At 49.2% G+C, this 12487-nt stretch overlaps 1 protein-coding gene and 1 long non-coding RNA gene across 3 annotated transcripts in view; one reads left to right on the top strand and one right to left on the bottom strand.

Annotated features, from left to right (window-relative positions):
* FBXL19 (F-box and leucine rich repeat protein 19) overlaps positions 1–12487 on the top strand; it is an 81308-nt gene that overhangs the window by 37623 nt on the left and 31198 nt on the right. The window lies entirely within an intron of this gene.
* LOC123331641 lies at positions 337–5012 on the bottom strand. The gene is made up of 3 exons (XR_006548390.1): positions 4887–5012; positions 3073–3209; positions 337–473 (listed from the first exon to the last, which is right to left on the bottom strand). It is a non-coding gene; the product is annotated as an uncharacterized LOC123331641 (long non-coding RNA).

Here is a 12487-nt window from a genome sequence, read left to right as displayed (position 1 = left end):
AAGTCCCACCTCCTCTATTGAGAGTATTTGGCCTTGAGCTCACCCAAAAAAGTCACAGCTCAGTCTGTCCAAAAGCTGTAGTCCTGGATTATTACATACCCTCGACACTTCTTGTGGAAGGCCGTGTCCCCTAATGGGACAGGACTGAGGTGGGTGTTTGCTGGGGGGGTGGTCAGGCCCAGGGCAGTCATGATACCAGCCAAGTTGCCCACTAGGCCTTTGGCCTTGAGTCTTGCTTCCCAAAGCTGATCCTCCACAATGAAATTGTCATAGCTGAGGTCATGCTGGTCAACCATCGCAAGCCAGAAGTGCTGGCTGAAGGAAAAGAAGGCCTCCTGGGTGAGGCTCAGACGTACTTCATCTTCCAGGGCATGCCAGATCTCTAAGTGCATGTGGTTTGGAGGCAGAGTTCTGAGCGAGAGTTCAGAGATTCAGAAGTCGGGATCACTAAAGGGACTGCCTTGGTGCTGGAGCTGCACGAGAGACAGAGACAGATGAGAGTGAGGGAACCCAAACGCTGCCCTAGGGTGCCCCTGAATTCACATCTGCCTTCCATGAGACTGGCCTCTTCCTAGGGGGAGTCGCCATTCCCTGCCTCGGGGAGTTGATGAAATGTTCTAGCACAAGAGCCCCAGTTCTCTTAGGCTTCAACTCAGCCTCCTCCACATACAACTTGTGCAACTTTGAATCACAGCTTCAGTAATTCCCACATGGCGCTGTAACGGTGAAGATGATAAGATGTAATAGACATAAAGCACTTAGCACTTGGCATATGACTAGGGCGTTAATATCATTCGCTAATGACATCTTTGTATTAATATCATGAACACTATGATGATGTTACTTATTACCGTATTTGCAAGCTAAATATATTATTGACAATGTGGTTAAAGCCGTATTTCCTTTTTATTCATATTCTTCAGGGCTTAATATTTGTTCACTTGTAAATAATCATTAATATGCAATTATTAATATTAGATTAAATTATAATATTATTGAGTTAATGCCTTCTCCATTAAATTTCTCACCTCCACAAACCTAGACCCACAGAATTTTAGTGCACACTGATCAATTCTGGACATGATAGATCACCTAGTCCTACATCCCCATTTTACAAATGGGGAAACTCAGGGTCCTCAAAGCTACCCACAGGATGGTGGCAGATATGAGACTAGAAAATATAGGCAGAGACTTCCCTTGTGGTTCAGTGGTTAAGAATCTGCCTGCCAAAGTAGGGGACGTGCTTTGATCCCTGCTCCAGAAAGATCCCCCATGCCGTGGGGCACCTAAGCCTGGGAACCACAACTCCTGAGCCCTCATTCCTAGAGCCCATGCTTCGTGACAGTAGAAGCCACCGCAATGAGAAGCCCAAGCACCGCAAAGCAGAGGCGCCCCTGCTCCCGAAATTACAGAAAGCCTGTGACAGCCACAAGGACCCAGCACAGCCCCAGAGAAAGAAACTAGGTTTTACAGAAGTAAACAAGAAACTAGGTTCGGTAACTTCACGTGGACCTAGAATATAGTACAGTGGAAGAGTCACAAATTCCAGGGCCTGCAGGGGCCAGGTGGATCCCGTCACCTGGAGAAGAAGCAGATGGGGTACGGCTGCAGCACAGTGACTGGAGGCCAACAGGACCCCTGTGCCTGTTTTTGACAGGTTTTCAGGTTCAAAATTTGAACAAGCATCACACGGCCTAAATAAAACATATGTGGGTAAGACCCAGCCAGCAGGCTGCTGCTTTGAACTTCCAGACAGTTTTGTGACCTCAGGTAAATTATTCACGTCTACAGCTCAGATTCCTGGCCTTTCCCTCATGGTCCAGTGGCTAAGACTCTGCCCTGCAATGTAGGGGGTGCGGGTTCAATCCCTGGTTGAAGAGGTAAGATCTCACATGCCTTCCAGCCAAAAAATCAAAGGATAAAACAGAAGCAGTATGGTAACAAGCTCAGTAAGGACTTTAAAAATGGCCCACATCAAAAAATCAGAAAGAGGCCTTCCCTGGTGACTCGGTGGATAAGAATCCTCCTCCCAATGCAGGAGACACGGGTTCCTGATCCAGGAAGATGCCACATGTCCTAGATCAACTAAGCCGGTGCACCACAACTACTGAGCCTGTGCCAAGGAGTGGCAACTACTGAGCCCACATGCCCCAAGTACTGAAACCTTGTGAGCCCTAGAGCCTGTGCTCAGCAACAAGGGACGCCACCGCAATGAGAAGCCTGCACACCACAACCAGAGAGGAGCCTCCACCCGGGAAAACTAGAGCAGCGCTCAGTGCTGAGTCATTTCAGTCGTGTCTGACTCTCTGCGACCCCACGGACCATGGCCCGCCAGGCTCCTCTGTCCATGGGATTCTCCAGGCAAGAACACTGGAGTGGGTTGCCATTTCCTTCTCCAGTGATAAAGTGTGAAGTGAGTGAAGTCACTCAGTCCTGTCCGACTCTTAGTGACCCCATGGACTGTAGCCTAACAGGCTCCTCTGTCCATGGGATTTTCCAGGCAAGAGTACTGAAATAGGTTGCCATTTCCTTCTCCAAAACTAGAGGTGAGCCGAAACTAAATAACAAAGATCCAGCACAGCCAAAAATAAATACAATAATAAAAATATTAAAAAGTTTTTAAAAATCTAAAAAAGCCCCCTCAGTTCTCTTATGTGTAAAAATGGGTCATAATTCTGCCTCTTAGACCTATCTGAGGAGCCAGTAAGATAATGAGGCTGAATCTCCCAGCATGGCATAGGCTCAGAAAAGCAAGGACAGAGGTGGTCTTGGACAGACTCAAGAGCCTGTAAAACACTTCCCCTAGGGGCTTCTGACAGTCCTGAGAGGCCAGCCAAGGCACGACCACCATCCCATTTGGCAGATGAGGAATCTAAGACCGAGAGTGAAGGAATGACCTGCCCAAGGTCACCCAGCCATGAGTGACATCATTCCTGTGGGCGTGTCTCTAGCTGGCAGAGCCCCTGTACCCCAGGACCCATGAAGGGACCTGTTCTGCCTCCCTTCCCCAGGACTGGGCCAGGAGGGTGACAGCCACCTCCCCTCACCCCCTGCTCATGCCCCGTCACTCACATAAGTCTGCAGCAGGGTGGAAGTGTGCCTCTGCATGTCGAGCGCCAGGTTATAGGCTTGATTGACAGACTCAGCTGTGGACATGGGGACTCCCAAACTGAGACGGGGCAGCAGCAGGGCCAGAAGGCAGAAGGGGGCTGGCAGGAAGAAATCAGAGGTCAGCACCAAGTCCCTGACTTCCCCTGCTGATTCACTCATTCATCATAACAGCCCCTCATATGGATACAGTTCTTGTGGCTTACAGTGGTCTTGTGTGTGCCACTCAGGGCAGAATCACCCTGCAGGCAGTTTATTTCTAGCCCAGAATATTCCCCTGGGACTTCTCCAATGGTCCAGTGACCAAAGACTCTGAGCTCCCAAGCAGGTGGCCCTGGGTTCAATCCCTGGTCAGGGAACTAATCCCACAGGCCACAACTGAGAATTTGCATGCCGCCACAACTAAGAACCAGCACAGCCAAAGAAGATAAATGTTTATTTTTTCTTTCTAAATGCAATTTTATATAAATAACTATTAAAAAGAAAGAAAAAATTCCCCTGACCTCCAGACCCAAGTATTCAACTTCCCACTTGATGTTTTCCCTTAGAGGTTAATGAGCATCTCAAATCAAAATATCCACTGCTCAGCTCTAGCTGCCCTGTTCCCCTCCTTCCCTGGTCCTCCCCATCTCAGAAAAGTGCATGTCCATTCTTCCAGGTGCTCAGGTCAAAGTCACAGGGTCCTCTTGGATTCCTTATTCTCTCCTTCTTCCTATTCAACCCACACTAAATCCTGTGGCTCTGTCCTTAAAAGGTGGCCATGAGGTCTGTGGGTTTTTGTGTTTGATTCTGGTCATACTGTGAAGCTTGCAGGATCTCAGCTCCCTGACCAGGGATTGAACCTGGGCAGTGAAAGCCCAGAATCCTAAGCACCAGACCACCAGGGAACTCCCTGGGTCTGTGTTTCTGCATCTGAGCACTCGTGACAAATTACCTAGACTCAGTGAAAGCTCACTGGGCTGTATACTTAGGACTTGTGCTCATCGCCCAGTTCCTATCTGATATTTTCAATACAAAATTTTAAAGCGTGGATTTCACTGCTGGGTCAGCGGTAAAGTGTCCACCTGCCAATGCAGGAGACACATGCTTGATCCCCGGTCTGGGAAGATCCCACACACCATGGAGCAACCGTTAAGCCCTTCACAACTACTGAGCCTGTGCCCTAGAGTTCGGGAGCGACAAGTACTGAAGCCTGTGTGCCTAGAGTCTGCAACAGGAGAAACCACTGCAATGAGATGTCCACGCACCTCAGCTCGAGAGTATCCCCACTCACTGCAACTAGAGAAAGCTTGAGCACAGCAACGAAGACCCAGCACAGCCATAAAGTAAAAGATGTATCTAGAAGCTATGTCTCTCCACTGCTGTCTCTGCCTCCACCCTTGTCTCCCTGTGCCACTTGGAAGCTCTTTAAGTCCAGCTAGATTCCTCCTTTGTCCAAACTTTCCCATGGCTCCCACCTAACACAGTGACTATGAAAGTCCTCACTGTGGGCTACGAGGCCTGGCCCCTCTTTTCCGCAGCATCCCCTACTCAGACTTTGCCCTTCCTGAGCCTTGCCAGCACCATCTTCCAAATCCACCCAGGGCTTCTGCTTCTGATTCTTCAGGGCTCAACTCAAAAGCCCCTCTGGGGACGTCCCTGGGGGCCCAAGGGCTGACTCCGCACTGCCAATGCAGGGTGCTCAGGTTCAATCCCTGGTCAGGCAACTGGGTCCCACCTGCCCTGACTAAGGCCTGGTGTAGCCAAATTAAAAAAGAAAACAAAAAAAGTAAGCCCACCAGCAGTGATGGAGATGCGAGGCAGACCAGGATGGCTTCCTTAGCTTCCCTATCTACATTCCTGAACTCCCAGAAGTTCAGAACTTAAGGGAAGGCCTGAGGTGAAGCCCTGTTCATTCATTCATTCAACAAACTTGGATCACTGTATTCAAATTCTGTCACATCTGTATGGGTGCTCAGTCGTGTCCGACTCTTTGTGACCCCATGGACTATAGCCCGCCAGGCCCCTCTGTCCATCGAAGTTTCCAGGCAAGAATATTGGAATGGGTTGCCATTTCCTTCTCTAGGGATTCTTCCAACCCAGGGATCGAACCCATGTCTCATGTCTTCTACATTGGCAGGCAGATTCTTTACCACTAGTGCTACCTGGAAAGTCACAGTGGCATGATAATTATGATCACATGGACTGTCTGTCTGCAGAAAAAAATCTCATTTTTTGTCTGTTACTCCACTGCCTTGTCCCCAGTGCTTGGGTTTCCCTGAGAGGTCAGTGGTAAAGAATCTGCCTGCTAATGCGGGAAACCTGGGTCTGATCCCTGAGTAGGGAATTTCACCTGGAGAAAGAAATGGCAACCCACTCCAGTATTCTTGTCTGGGAATACCACGGACAGAGGGCCCTGGAAGGCTACAGTCCATGGGGTCCCAAAAGAGTTGGAGACGACTTAGCAACTAAACAGCAACAATAACCCCAATACTTAACCTCTGTGAGTGTGTGCATAGTCACTTCAGTTGTGTCCAACTCTTGGCTACCCCGTGGCCTGTAGCCCAGCAGGAGCCTCTGTTCATGAGATTCTCCAGGCAAGAATACTGGAGTGGCTTGCCATGCCCTCCTCCAGGGGATCTTTCCAATTCACAGATCAAACCCAGGTCTTAAGTTTCCCGCTTTGCAGGCAGGTTCTTTATCACTAGAGCCGCATGGGAAGCCCACTTAGAGTACTGCTGCTGCTGCTGCTAAGTCGAGTCAGTCCTGTCCGACTCTGTGCGACCCCAGAACCGCAGCCCAACAGGCTCCTCTGTCCCTGGGATTCTCCTACCTAACACCTAATAGGCAGTCCAGAAGTATGTCTTGAATGATGAATGAAGTCTTCTGTGTGCAAAGTTTTTGAGGTTCCCAGCAGATGCAAGAGCAGCCAGGTACCTGAGTCAGATGGGTCAGAGGGCACTTGCAGTACCCCCTCCCTCCTGGCCTCAGGACCCTGGCGCCCTGTCTCCCTCACTCACCCAACAGATGATAACCCGTGGTCTCTCCTGGATCTTTCCTCTCTGCAGTCTCTCAGTGGTTCTGCGACACCTGTCCTCTTGTCCCTCAGGTGGCTTTATACTTGGGCCTGAGCCAAGTATATACTCGGGCCACCCATGAGTGAGGGAAATTCATAGCTTGGGGGTTGTGGGGGCAGATGCATAGGCGCCTGAGGCAGGGGACAACTAGGGAAGAGGGCATTGAGGTGACACCCTAGTCCCCTACAGCCCCCCAAATCTGACTTTAATCTGGTTCCTGGGAGAAAGGGAGCCAGTCAGGAAGGGGATTATCCAGGGGTGGGGGAGACAAGGAGGCCGCCCTGCTCCCTGGCAATCTGCACATCCTGGGATCCAGTTTCCTGCGAGGAGGCGGCCCCCTGCTCTGCCCCATCGGGACCCAGGCATTGGGCCCTGGCTCTGGAAGAGTTTGGAAAAGGGAAAGGGGGGTGGTGTGTAAGCAACATCACCCACACCCTTAGACCCGGGAGCTTGTGACACCATGCTGGGCCTGTGGGGCTCCTTGTGTGAAGGCCTTTATGTCCTTCATTTCTTTTTTTTTTTTTAAGAGTTTTTAATATTTTATTGTTAATATAAATTTATTTATTTTGTCTATTCTGGATCTTTGTGGCTGCATGTGCTTTTTCTCTAGTTGCAGCGAGTGGGGCTACTCTTTGTTGCAGGGCACAGGCCTCTCATTTTGGCGGCTTCTCTTGTTCCTCAGAGCACGGGCTCTAGAGTGAGGGCTCAGTAGTTATGGCACACAGATTAGTTGTTCTGAGGCGAGTGGGATCTTCCCGGATGAAGAAGTGAACCCATGTCTCCCACGTTGGCAGGTGGATTCTTTACCACTGAGCCACCAGGGAAGCACCCACCCACCAACCATTTCTTTGATATTGCAGGTAGTAGCCTTCGTTCAGCCTCCATGATCTTCCCGGACTTGATATGGGCAGCTGTTAATTAGCTGTTAATTAAGGACGGGAGGGATTGCAAAACCAGGGAGAAATAAAATCAAGAGCAGCCTTGATGCAAGGTGCTCATTCCTGAACATGAGATACATACAAGAACATCTTTGAAGCATTTGTCAGGTACGGAAACCCCCTCCAGGTGGGAGAAGTTTTTGTATGCTGCCCTCAAACATATAGACCCCTGAACAGTTGGACCTGGAGGTTGAATATGTTAATTTCTACCTGACACCACCAAACATCAAGAAAATGTTCACGAGCCAATCCCATCCTCTTTTACTAGAAAACGTCTCAGTATCTTCCCCAGGGGGACATGGTTTTGAGAGTATAAGCCTGCTGTACCTCCCTTTGCCTGGCAAAGCAATAAAGCTCTTTTTCGACTTCAGCCCCATCTTTGTCCCTGAGGTTTGATCCAGCACCATGGCCAGAGAAGCTGAGCTTTTTGCATCACCATGTACATGTCTTGGACTTCCCTGGTGGCTCAGACGGTAAAGAATCTGCCTGCAATGTAGGAGACTCAGGTTCGATCCCTGGGTGGGGAAGATCCCCTGGAGAAGAGAATGGCTACCCACTCCAGTATTCTTGCCTGGAAATTCCAAGGACAGAGGAGCCTGATGGCTTACATACAGTCCATGGGATCTCAGAGTCAGACATGACCGAGGGACTGACACTATACTGTACTATATGCACAGGTTGGCACGTGGACCCACACCAGATGTGTGTATTCACTTTCATACATTTTTACAGTCAAGGAAGTATTGACTCTAGCCATGTGCTTGTCCCTGCTCCAGATAGAGTGGGATAGAGCAGGGAAGATGTCAGACACAAATCCCTGCCCTTGTGGAGCTGACACCCTAGTGGACATGCCCACTACTGTGTTACACCACACACCCTGCCAGGGAGCGTCAAACACAGGAGTGCACATGCATCTGCGCTTATGAACACACAGTCATATCCAGAGCCCCCACCATAAGGCAGGAGCTCCATCTGTTCGTTCATTCACCCATGTACACCTTTAGTCAGCAGCTGTCGGAGGAGCCCCTCTTCTGAGTTGGCACTGGGGTGAATAATAAGGGCCACACAGTCCAGTGGTCCCCCAACAACCAACATGTGAGCTCATAAAAAGAAAAAAATTTTCCTAAAGCTACAAGGGGCTGAGAGGAAGCCAAAACAGGTGGATGTGATTAACTGAGGGTAGAGGAGATTTAGATAAAAAAACTGAGGTCCAAAGAGGGGCAGCTACTTACCTGGAGTCACATAGCAAGGCCACGACAGATCGTAGGCTCCTACCCCACCAGTTTGGGACTGACTCTAGGGTGTCCCCAATCTGAATTGTGAGCTGAAGGAGGGAAGAGGTTGAGGGAAGAGATCAGTTCTGAGGTGAGGGATCCTAAATTGGGTCTCTGAGCCTGGGCCCTGTCAAGGCTGCCAGGGAGGGCCTGTGATGGGCAGGCTGTGATGTCAGAGGATTAGACTAGGCCCATTGAGTGGGTGCACTGAGGCAGGGGCCAGGCCAGGTAGTGGAGGAGGAGGAGGAAGTAGAGGAGGGCAAGAGGGGAGGAGGGAGCCAGACTCGCGATCTTGTGCTGTTCACAGGTGGGCAGCATACTTTGGGCCGAGCCTCACCCCAGAGGGCAGGCTCACCCTGACCCAACCCCACCATCTCCTCCTCCTCTTGGGACTTCATTTCTCTCTAGACCCTTCAGGGGCCCTTCACAACTGAAGCAATCCACCCCTATCCCAGGCCCAGTTCCGTTTTTCTAAGGCATTCATCTTGGCAGATGTCAGAAGCTCTACCGCCTCATCCTGCCCCGCCTTGTAGCCCACATATCTCCATCTCTGTTTCAGTCTCACCGGAAGCTGATGCCTGGGAAATCCTAGCAATTTCAGAGTCCGCAGTCCCTGAGTGGGGAAGATCCCCTTCAGGAGAGCATGGCAACCCGTCCCAGTATTCTTGCCTGGAGAACTCCATGGACAGTGGAGCCAGGAGGGCTACAGTCCATGGGATCACAAAGAGTCTGACACGACTGAGTGACTAGCACTCACTTTTCTTTCCCACTTGGGTAAAAATCCTCCCTTTGTCCATCTCGAGCTTAGGCAAGTTACTTAAACCTCTCTGAGCCTGAGTTTGTTTCCTTATCTGAAGACCAGAAAAATTGTCTTGGTGTCTTAGGGTCTCACTGACTTCACCCACCAAGTGCCTCGACCTCTGCTATGAGACCCCCTCCGGAGCCCCTCAAGAGTTGCTGCAGTGGTTCTTAACGCCTCCAGTTCAGGTCAGTCACTCAGTTGTGTCTGACTCTTTGTGACCCTATGGACTGCAGCACCCCAGGCTTCCCTGTCTATCACCAGATCACAGAGCTTGCTCAAATTCATGTCCATTGAGTTGGTGATGCCATGCAACCATCTCATCCTCTATCGTCCCCTTCTCCTCCTGCCTTCAATCTTTCTCAGCATCACGGTTTTTTCCAATGAGTCAGTTCTTACCATCAGGTGGCCAAAGTAATGGAGTTTCAGCTTCAGCATCAGTCCTTCCAATGAATATGCAGGACTCATATCCTTTAGGTTTGACTGGTTTGAGCTCCTTGCCTTCACCATAATGCCTCCAACCAATAGCAAAAGCCTCAGTGTCCCGCTGTCTCAGGCTTGGAGCCCAATCCCAACCAGCCACACTAATGCTAATACCAAGCAGGGCCCTGTGGGATCCAGGGCACAGAGGCTTTTTTGTCCAATTTTCCTTGTAGGCAGGCCTGCAGCCTCCACGACCTTCTCTGAGTTCCAATGTGCAGAGTAAGAAGTGAAAGTCGCTCAGTCGTGTCCGACTCTTTTGACCCCATGAAGTATACACAGTCCATGGAATTCTCCAGGCCAGAATACTGGAGTGGGTAGCCTTTCCCTTCTCCAGGGAATCTTCACAACCCAGGGATCCAAACCAGATCTCCCACATTGCATGAGTATTCTTTACCAGCTGAGCCACCAGGGAAGCCCAAGAATACTGGAGTGGATATCCTATCCTTTCTCCAGGGCATCTTCCCAACCCGGGAATTGAAACAGGGTCTCCTGCATTGCAGGCGGATTCTTTACCAACTGAGCTATGAGGGAAGCCCAAAGGGCAGAACAGTTGTTAATCAAAGCAGAAGCAGCAGGTGAGGCAGAGGCTTATTAAGATGGGAGACAGACCTTCTAGGACCCTGCACACACCCTGATCTTGTCTCCATCCTGTGGAAACTGCAGGAGAACAAATACAAGTCTGTTACTGCCTTGATCCTTATCACAGTCTCCTGCCTGACTGTGTACCCTTTCCCTACTCACCAGCGAGGGGGTGGAGCACAGTTCTGGAGTCACTAACCTACTGTGCCTGGCACAGCTATAAAGCCACGCTTTCTTTCTCCTCCATCACTCTGTCTCCATATTTCTGTTTGGCATTGGTGCACAGAGAGCTGAAATTTTGAAAACAGTGCTCCCAAGAGATCTGTTCTGTCTGTCCACCAGGATGCTCAGTCGTGACCCTACATCATCCAGCAGGTTCCATCATGAGGCCCATTCAGAACAAATAAACAGGAATTCAAGCCAGAGCCTCTGACTCCAATGTTAAGCCCTTTTTGAGCAAATCTTCACTCCTACCTCTCCAGGCAAAGAGAAATGCCAGTGCAAAGCATCCTTCCTGGTGGTGCACGCATGGCTCAGCCAAGATGGATGCCAGTAAGAAGGATTCTGGGAGGTGGTAGAATACATGGTATCTCTTTCTGACCTTTCCTGAACTCTTCCAGGTGGTGGTGGCTTGTTAGTTCCATTTTCCTTTCTAGGACTTCCTATTGTAAAATAACTCACGCAAATGGTGACTATGGTGTCTGGCTAGGGTAGGCGATTTCAGTCAGTGTGCTTCCCCTAACAATATGGATGGGCAGAGGGTAACAGACTATGTTCAGAACAGGAAGTAGGACCAGGGCTGTGTAATGGGGGACAGCAGGAATATGCTTAGCATTCAGGTGATCCCCAGTCACTTGATCCAGAATTTCCATCATGGACTCCATCAAACTCAAAAGCTTCTGCACAGCAGAAGGACCAATTAACAAAATGAAAAGACAGCCTATGGAAAGGAAGGAAAAAGTTTGAAAATCATATATCAACTGGGATTAATATATAAAAATGTAAAGAACTTAGTGTAGCAAGAAAAAAATAAAATAAAGAGGAGGGGACTTCCCTGGTGGTGCAGTGGAGAAGAATCTGCCTGTCAGTGCAGGGGACTTGGGTTCATCCCTAGTCTAGGAAGATTTCACATGCTGAGGAGCAACTATGCTCTCACAGCCATAAATAAATATTCACCATTTAAAAAATACAATAAGAATCATCTCATACAGGTGAGAAAATGGAGTTTCGAAGAGGTGAGGTTACACAATGCCCCAAAACTAGAGATGAAAGCTCAATTTGAGCTTAAAGCTCAATTTGTACACCAGTGCCGAATAAAATCTCAGAGACAGAGTTTTGGGTAAAGTAGAAAAGTGCTTTATTGTTTTGCCAGGCAAAGTGGGTTCATGCCCTTAAAAACATCTGTCCCCCGTTTGGGGAAGATAGTTATAAGTTTTATAGCAATTGTTCAGAGAGGGCATGATCAACTCATAACATTCTTCTTATTTTTTATTTTATTTTTTATGACATTGTATTAGCCATACATAAATAGAGTGAATATTCTTCTGATGGGTTGGTGGTGAGGTAAGTAGGGGTCCATGGTCTCAAACTTCAGGTCCAACTGGTCAGGTGTCTACATGCTTGTGGGCAGCATACCATTATTAACCATCAAATTCTTCCATCCAGAGGGGGTTTTGGTATCTGCAAAATAGCTCAAAGATATTGTGTGCATCCCTTGATGGGGAATCAGGCTCTTACTCCAAGGCTACTCTTACTTTTCTTGGCTTCTCCCTGGTTTTGCATCCCTGCCCTTCCCTAATGAACAACTGCTTGAATCTGCCCATTAGAACTCAGGGAAGACCATGGAGCCTGAATGAACGTTGTTTCCTATCATCAAAGAAATGCAGGAGGAGACTTCCCTTGTGGTCCAGTGGCTGGGACCACATGGTCACAAGCAGGGGGCCCGGGTTAGATCCCTTGTCAGGGAATAGATTCCACGTGCTTCATCCCAGTGCAGCCAAATACATAAATATTTTAAACAAAAAAAAAAGGGAGGACACAAAGACCTTGTGTCCAGGAGCCCCACAGGACCCTGCACTGAGGTAAGGCCACATCTCCACACTGAGTCTTATTCTAGATTTCAGTGGAAAAAAGAATCCCCTGGGTTACTCTTACAAATATAGATTCTTGATTCCCACTCAGACATTCCATAGGTTCTAAGGAGCCCCTAGTGGTAATGAACCAACCTCCCAATGCAGGAGACTTAAGAGA

Source organism: Bubalus bubalis, chromosome 24 (assembly GCF_019923935.1).
Source record: "Bubalus bubalis isolate 160015118507 breed Murrah chromosome 24, NDDB_SH_1, whole genome shotgun sequence".
Classification (NCBI taxonomy): Eukaryota; Metazoa; Chordata; class Mammalia; order Artiodactyla; family Bovidae; genus Bubalus; species Bubalus bubalis.
Note: the sequence above shows the minus strand (reverse complement) of the source record. Positions and strands in the feature narration are given on the sequence as shown.